Raw genomic sequence first — 9,295 nt, forward strand, 5'->3', positions numbered from 1 at the left:
GAAATCTAGATGAATGGCTTGAATTGTGGGATGCAATGCTCAGTAACTGCACTTTTTTTGAATTTTTTTTGAAAAATGTCATTCAGGTATTCCACATTTAAGCAGAATGCGTTTTTGTTGTCTACAAACGTGAAACGCTGCACAGTGTAATTGACTGCAACAGTGCCACCTACTTTTTCAGCAGACTTGGTTTCTGAAATATTTTTCCCATTTTAAAAAGTCTTTCTTACAGAGTTATATGCCATGAACCAAACCCACCGGCTACGAGGAGAATCACATCACCAACTTTGATTTGAAGTGAAAATTTGGAAATCTGATAAAAGGACAAAGGCTGTACTTAACAGGGGAAGGAAGGAAGGAAGGAAGGAAGGAACTATACCATAAGCATTGCGAAAGACAAAAACGATGAATAAATATAAAACTACTGATTTAAAGATGTTGATTATATATATAGACAATATATTTTATGTTCATGGCAAAATATGCATATAATATTTAAGTAGTTTGAGACTGTAGGGAGACTGACTCAATTACGTGATTCACAGTGCTTCATGGGAAGTGTTGGGTGTAATGAATTATTAAGTAATTAAAGAGTTAGTTCACCCAAAAATGAAAATAATGTCATTTATTTACTACCCTCATGACGTTCCACACCCGTGAGACCTTCGTTAATCTTCGGAAAGCAAATTAAGATATTTTTGTTGAAATCCGATGGCTCAGTGAGGCGTGCATAGCCAGCAATGACATTTCCTCTCTCAAGATCCATTAATGTACTAAAAACATATTTAAATCAGTTCATGTGAGTACAGTGGTTCAATATTAATATTATAAAGCGACGAGAATATTTTTGGTGAGGCAAAAAAACAAAATAACAACTTGTATAGTGATGGCCGATTTCAAAACACTGCTTCATGAAGCTTCGGAGCGTTATAAATCTTTTGTGTCGAATCAGCGGTTCGGAGCGCCAAAGTCACGTGAATCAGCAGTTTGGCGGTTTGACACGCGATCCGAATCATGATCCGACACAAAAGATTCAGATTTTTCAGTAATTTAATTACAGTTCTGATGTAATTGCATGAAATACTGTATAGACTATAGAACAATTCTATATAAAATAATGGATATAACATTCTAATGAATGTAAAAATGTGTTTTTAATGTAACCAGTTCAAGAATATTTATAACCTACTTTATAGGTTTCATCCTGCAAGAAGCAGTTTATAGATTCATAAAACCCTATGTACGTCAGATCTGTGCAAAGCTCATTTTATAAATCCCAGTGATATTCATAAATACTGATGTACGTTTATGTTGGAAGTGCCATACATGCTTTTCAATGGCCGTTTTGCGTGTAAACATTTCGACATTAAGGGCCTTGATGTAGAGGCTCTCAGACTAGAGTTGCTCAAGCTTATTTCTTTCAGCTTTAAAGATGAGCACCACAAAGTGTTTGATCTTCAAAGGAGGATGACCAGTGCAGCAAAGACAAGAGAGTGATAATCTCTCAATTTCAAAGATGATGTGACATTCTCCTGCGACCTTATGGAGCAAACAACACATGAAACAGTTTCCTGAGAAAAAAAAACAGGTCCATCATGGTCATTACTGGTGGCATTTTAGCCTTGATCTGCCCAACAGAATATTACAAAAGACATGCTGAGATACTGAAGAATAAAAACAGTATAAAAGGGAGTGGGAAGATGTTTCAGGTTTGGGGGTGCTGGTTTTTTTTTTTTTTGGGGGGGGGGGGGGGGGGGGGGTGCAACCATATTTGAATAAGAAACAATATCAAGTCTATAAAACACTTCGATACTCCACAAAGCACAAGCGTATCTGTAACAACATTCATTTAAACAGCACACACACCAGGACATTTGATAGCACATCACATTTTTGACATTATTGATGCAACGCACCGGTCTATTAAGCATGAAAGGGTAGGTAACATTAAAGGGTAGGTAACACACACAGCTTCTACCAATCTCATGTTAATCTTGAGTACCTGTAGAGTAATATTGCATCCTTCATTTCTCCGAAAAGTCTTTAGTTTTGTCATATTTATAAAAGATAGATACGCTGTACTGAGTCTTTCCGAAAAAAGCCGAGCTCCTGGAGGCGTGCCTGCTGTGGGAAGAGCTCAAGAGTCACGAGCGCGCGCAGCTCTTGCGTAGAGATCGTCTGCAAGCCGCGACATCATTATAAATAAAAAGGGAACAAAAACATTTGTGTTGTTTACATTTTGTGCACTTGCGTGCCGATTGCCAACAAAACACAGACATTTGATGCAGTTTTACTCACAGCCTGCAAACTGCAAGTCCAGCGTCTGAGACTTGTTTACAAAGCATTCATCACCGAAATTCCGGGAACAAACAAATATACATGCACAACTCCGTTGCTGCCCCAGAAAAACAAACTTTATCCACTGTTCCCATAACGCTGGGTTCTTTGGGAAGCTGAAAAAGGTAATCTTTCCCTCATAACCAAAAACACACTCCTTTGGTGACATTGTTAAAAAATCTCTCGGCTTCCATAACCCGAACAAAGCGCATTGATGGGCGTGCTCTTGCTCTTGCTCTGGGTGATGTGTGCGCACGCTTATCAGGGAGAAGTGCCCATACGAGGAATTCCGCTCTTTATTACATGATAAAGGGCCATACTTGAAAAAAACACTCTCCGAAACCCAGTCCGAAACCAGAAGTAGTGTATTTGGCACAGAAATACTCCGTCATACGTCCAACTTGTGTTTTGAAACTTTAGCCAAATTTAGCAAGAGAATCCAACTCTTTAACAGTGTAAATAAGTCAGAATGCATGAAATAGCATTAGACCCCCACTTTAAGTGTTATTGATCTGCACACCGTCATATACAATAAAAGCCTGCACAGTGACAGAAAATAAAAATTAACACAAAAAACCTGCCTACCTTCAGTTTTGGGGGTAATGTGAGTTACGTAATGTGATTACTTTTTTCAAAAAACTAGTAAAGTAACAGAGTACTTTTAGATTTACAACAAAATATCTGCGTTACTTTTCCAAAAAAGTAACGCAAGTTACTTTGTTTTCCCATTTATAGACTGACACATCTCCTGTCCCCATGTTGAGAGAAATCAGGAGTAATGTTGCATTTCCTTAAGCCTGAGGCTTATTCATTTCACTTTTGGTGTGAAAGGGTCTTTATATTTGTCAAAAATATAACTTTTTTTGTTGTTAAAAATCAAACAAGCAAGCCCAGCCCAGGTGAGAAAAAGTAAGGCAAAAATAACGTAATGCATTACTTTGCATAAAAAGTAACTAATGCAATTAGTTACTTTTTCAGGGAGAAACGCATTACCTTTAAAGTCCCCCCAGAAGTTGGTCATCTTCGCCTTTTTTTCGGCCGATTCGACATGTTGAATCGGCATCGGAGCTCGTCGGTCAGTCGGGCCATCTGATCATTCTGATTGGCTGTTCAGCTACTGCCACCTGATAGTACAGAAAGGCATTTCTTCTTACGCAGATGCAGAACGGACGTGCTACTTGGCCGTCGGGTGTTGAGCGTTGGTTTGGTGTGTCAGGGCAACTTTAGACCCAGACGCTGCCGATGAGCCAACCCCGCAGTCTGCTTTCGTCGCTACTAGTTCGTCGGCGTCGGCTTGGTGTGTTCCGGGCTTAAGAATAACTTTCCCCAACACTGCCTACCTTACACAACACCAATGTGGAATTGCGCTCAGAGGTATGGAGGACGAATTCTTTCTACGCACACCGCAACGGTCACAATATGACGTCACATTTTGCGCGTATGTTTTAAAAACAATTCAACATATAAATAACACTTAGCCCACCTAAATTGTTTATTACAAATAAATTGCTAAATGCTAAAAATTAATATTGTTTATGAACAAAAATTTGCATTGCATTTACAATCCTGTGAAAACACCCCTACTGTTACTACAAGCTTCTCTGCTCAGAATAAAGCAGGACCAACAACATCATCACAACACATAATTCAATCAGGATCTGAAGAGGATGCATCAACGCTATGGCCTCACCTACTTCTGTCTTGTGCATTACTGTTATTCACACATTCACTTTACCCAATCAACAGGCCTGCAATCTGTCTCCATTCTTTCTCCTCCAGTGTTCTTTTTCCAAGCACTTCAAATATTCATTTCTATCTCAGGTTTTTGCCCAGTCTCTGTCCTCAGTGGAAAGTCTGGAGCCAGGCTGGCTGAGCGGCGAAGTGAGGAAGGGCAATTACCTTCTGCCACCCGAGACTTCCAACAAAAACACCAGTGTGTGTAATTAAAGAGTGAATGGCGGACCTCTCTCTTTACTCTCTCACCCTTTCATGATCAGGGCCCCATTACGCGTGGACAGGAGGAGCACTGGGGGGCCAGTGCCGGAACGGCTGAGACAAACGTCTTTCATGGGATAAAAGACAAAATCTCTCCAGATTATGACTGCTGCGCTTTCACCACGATCCATAGAGTAAATCTAAAGCTAGCTGAGCTATTTTAAGGGAAACACTGTAGAAACACTGCGCATCATATGAATCACACTCCTCTGACTAATTTTGATAGTGTAATGACACAATATACTTCAAGATAAAAAAAAAAAAAAATCAAATACTTGATAAACTAAAATTGCGTAGATTTTTGAGTATTAAAGTATTTTGATATAGGGTGAGGATTAAATGCAAGTTATCGAGCTTATTGCGAATGATTCATCCCTTTCCTTTTATTTTGGTAACACTACTTAATGCCTTTATGTATAATTAATACATTATAAAAGTATTCATAATGCACGTTTTGCATACAGTGGGGAAAATAATTATTTGATCCCCTGCTGATTTTGTAAGTTTGACCACTTACAATGAAATGAAGGGTCTATAATTTTTATGGTAGGTTTATTTTAACTGATAGAGACAGAATATCAACCAAAAAATCCAGAAAAAACACATTATATAAATGTTTTAAATTGATTTGCATTTCTGTGAGTGAAATAAGTATTTGATCCCCTACCAACCAGCAAGAATTCTGGCTCCCACAGATTGGTTATGTGCCCGAGTATAGAACACAGATTAGTCCTGTCACTTTAAGAAAGTACTCCTAATGTCATCTTGTTACGAATATAAAAGAAACCAGTCCACAGAATCTGTATCTTCCATTCCAACCTCTTCACCACCATGGGCAAGACTAAAGAGCTGTTAAAGAACATCAGGGACAAGATTGTAGACCTTCACAAGGCTGGAATGGGCTACAGGACCATCAGCAAGAAGCTTGGTGAGAAGAAGACAACTGTTGGTGCGATTATTCGGAAATGGAAGAAATCCAAAATAACCATCAATCGCCCTCTGTCTGGTGCTCCATGCAAGATCTTGCCTTATGAGGAAAGGATGGTCATGAGAAAGGTGAGGGATCAGCCCAGAACTTCACAGGAGGAGCTTGTTAACGATTTCAGGGCAGTTGGGACCACAGTCACCGCGCAAACCATTGGTAACACACTACGTTGCAATGGATTGAAATCCTGCAGTGCCCGCAAGGTCCCCCTGCTCAAGAAGGCACATGGACAAGCCCGTCTGAACATCTAAATGATTCAGAGAAGGCTTGGGAGAAAGTGCTGTGGTCACATGAGACCAAAATTGAGCTCTTTGACATCAACTCGACTCGCTGTGTTTGGAGGGAGAGAAATGCTGACTTTTACCCCAAAAACATCATCCCTACAGTCAAGCATGGAGGTGGAAACATCATGCTTTGGTGCTGTTTCTTTGCTAAGGGTACAGAATGACTTCACCGCATTGAGGGGCCGATGGGCGGGGCCATGTACCGTAAAATTCTGGATGAGAGCCTCCTTCCCTCAGCCAGAACACTGAAGTCGGGTCATGGATGGGTCTTCCAGCATGACAATGACCCAAAATATACCACCAAAGCAACAAAGGAGTGGCTCAAGAAGAAGCACAATAAGGTCATGGAGTGGCCTAGCCCGTCTCCAGACCTAAATTCTATTGAAAATCTGTGGAGGGAGCTGAAACTTCGAGTTGCCAAGTGACAGCCAAGAAACCTTAAGGATTTAGAGAAGATCTGTAAAGAGGAGCGGACCAAAATCCCTCCTGAGATGTGTGCAAGCCTATAGTGACCAACTACAAGAAACGTCTTACCTCTGTGCTTGCCAACAAGAGTTTCTCCACCAAGTTTTGCTTGAGGATCAAATACTTATTTCACTTACTGAAATGCAAATCAATTTATAACATTTGTACAGTGTTTTTTTTTAAATGGATTTTTTGCTTGATATTCTGTTATATTATAGATCCTTAATTTCTTTGTAAGTGGTCAAACTTACAAAATCAGCAGGGGATCAAATAATTATTTTCCCCACTGTATCTTTTAATAAAAATTGTAACCAGTTAAAAAAGCATTATAATATTTGCAGATTCATTGTTATATCTGAAATTGGTTTTCATGTTTTAATGCATTATACTTTCTAAAAGTGTAACAATGAATAGATAAATATTATATGTACTATAACTGTACATTAACATAATGCATTAGAAATACTTATATGGCTTTAAGTAGTGTTATTTGCCAATTATTTTACAACTTAAAGGATTTGTTCACTTTCAAATGAAAATTACCCCAAGCTTTACTCACCCTCAAGCCATCCTAGGTGTATATGACTTTCTTCTTTCTAATGAACACAATTGGAGAAATATTAATAAATATCCTGACGCATCCGAGCTTTATAATGGCAGTGAACAGGGTTCATGAGTATGAGCTGAAGAAAGTGCTTCCATCCTCATCTATCCATCTTAAACGTGTGCTCCACATGGCTCTGGGGGATTGCGATGCGTTTGTGTTAAAAAAAAAAAAAAACTCCATATTCAACAAGTTATGAAGTAAAATATCTAGCTTCCGCCAGACCCCATATTCAACTTACGAAAAAGGTGTAAACTGGCATTGCATCAGTTTCCGTCAGTTGAATAGGAAAGCGTAGGACGTAGCGTAAGCTTTTTGAACTGCAAGTTTTACACTTTCTTCGTAAGTTTAATATGGAAGGCGGTCTGGTGGAAGCTACATATTTTACTTCATAACTTGGATATTTTTTTACACAAATGCATCGCTTCGCTTCAGAAGGACTTCATTAATCCCCCGGATCTTTGTGGAGTGCGCTTATGATGGATGGAGGCACTTTCTTCAGCCCCCTGTTCACTGCCATTATAAAGCTCAGATGCGTCAGGATAATTATTACGATTTCTCTGATTGTGTTCATCAGAAAGAAGAAAGTCATATACACCTAGGATGACTTGAGGGTGAGTAAAGCTTGCGCTAATTTTCATTTAAAAGTGAACTAATCCTTTAGCTTCTAACCTCAATTTTTAATAAAAATATAAATCTAAAATTCCAGTGGTGACATACGTCAAAGCTCTCCAATCATATAGTCCACTTAAACTCAACCCCTGCAAACTCATGTTCATCTGTCTCCACTTTTGATTTCAATGCCCACATCTCGGCATCCAACCAACTGATAAACAGGGCTGCGTTTAACTCTACTTTTAGACAAACACTTGCAAAATTTCCTGAGCATTTTCCTTGTGGAATCCCCGCCGCCTTTTTGAAGTACGTTCAACTTTGTCAAGTGGACGAGGGAAGTTTATTGGGTCAACTCATATGTACACGTCAGGCAGATTCATAGCCCACAATGCAACACAACTGTGAGGTCACAACAGCAACTCGCAGTATACTCACACTTAATTTACCCACAAGTGATCAAGGGCTTAGGCTACATTCACACTGTCAGTCCAAATCTGATTATTTGTATATCCATTTAGAATCTGATCTAAATGTATTAAAATTATGTCCACATTGTGTATCGCAACTGTTCAGATCCGATTTGTATCCATGCCGTTCTTTCGTTTTCTGGAATATCTGCATTGGTTTCTATGGCAATGATGTTGCGTTGGTAGGTACACGCCAAAAACAACAACAACCTCCACAACATAGAGGGGTTTGCAATACAGATGTTGTCTTATTTACACCATTAAAATGTGTAGCCACCACACTGAGCTACTGCATCTTATGAGGCAGCGGCAGAAACATAGGTTAGTTATGCGGTCGTTTTGGCCGGTTTCAAAACATCCCCGTTAAATTGTCATTTTCTGCTCGTCTGGCACTTGCAATAACACAACCTTGTTTCTGCAGCGACTTTCAGCATGTTTTCTGTAACAACGTCTGATGTTTACGTTTTATGTGCTGTGTCAAATCTGTAGCTTGAAATGGATTTGTAAATAAAATCACATTTCATGTGATTTTTTTGCCATTCACACTTGCTAAATCTGATCTGATTTTAATCGTATATGCACAAAAATCAGATTTGGACTAACAGTTTGAACGTAGCCTTAGAGCGTTCCATTTAAACCCATTGCAAGGGTTCCACAAGTAGTGTGCACTCGTGCAGCGTAAGCATTGAGACGTACATCCAAGTGAACAAGACGGAGGGAAGTTAGCAAGGGAAGGGCATAGAAAAGACTTAAAGATTTTGAAAATCTGTTACATTCAATTTTCACAACACAAAAGAAAAAAAAAGAAAAAAAAAAAATCTGTTGAAACTTGTTTCGTAGAGACTAAGTAACTTTATAGTCAATATGGCTGTAAGAAGTCAAATACTTCCCTACTATATAGCAGATGTGAGTGTTCGAATTCACAGTACTCAAAAGAGTAGGCAAAAAGTATGCAGATGACCTACTACCGGTGAGATTCTGAAGTGCACATCTGATGGACACTTCACTATCCCATGAGGCCACGGGAGAGGATTTGTGAATAAAAGTGTGAAGCGACGCAACTGACGCTGGTAGGTCAAGTGATAACACGCCGAATGTAGCACATCCAGATTACATTTATACTATATAAAACATACTTTAAGCGCTCACAAAGCAAGTACTTCTTCAAAGTACCTAATCAAGAGAGCATGCGATTTCGAACACAGCCTATATCTCAACTCATCCGACATTTTGGATGAATTTCTTTCTACCGAGTCTACTGCAATGAATTTGGTTATCACAATATGTAGGATGCCACTTTAAATTTCAGCAAAACTGAGATATCTTAAAAAGCAGCATAACAGGAATAGCCTTGTTGAAAGCACACCCATGATACCTTAAATCACAGGTTTTGAAACATAACTATGAAGTCATATCAATATTTTAAAGTCTCAGGTGAGAAAAAAAAAAAAAAAAAAAAAAAAAAAAAAACCATAGGGTATAAGAGACCATGACAAATCTTGGACATTGTACAATGTTTTATTAAAAAGTAAAGAAATTACAC

The sequence above is a fragment of the Ctenopharyngodon idella genome, chromosome 18, assembly GCF_019924925.1.
Source record: "Ctenopharyngodon idella isolate HZGC_01 chromosome 18, HZGC01, whole genome shotgun sequence".
NCBI classification, from domain to species: domain Eukaryota; kingdom Metazoa; phylum Chordata; class Actinopteri; order Cypriniformes; family Xenocyprididae; genus Ctenopharyngodon; species Ctenopharyngodon idella.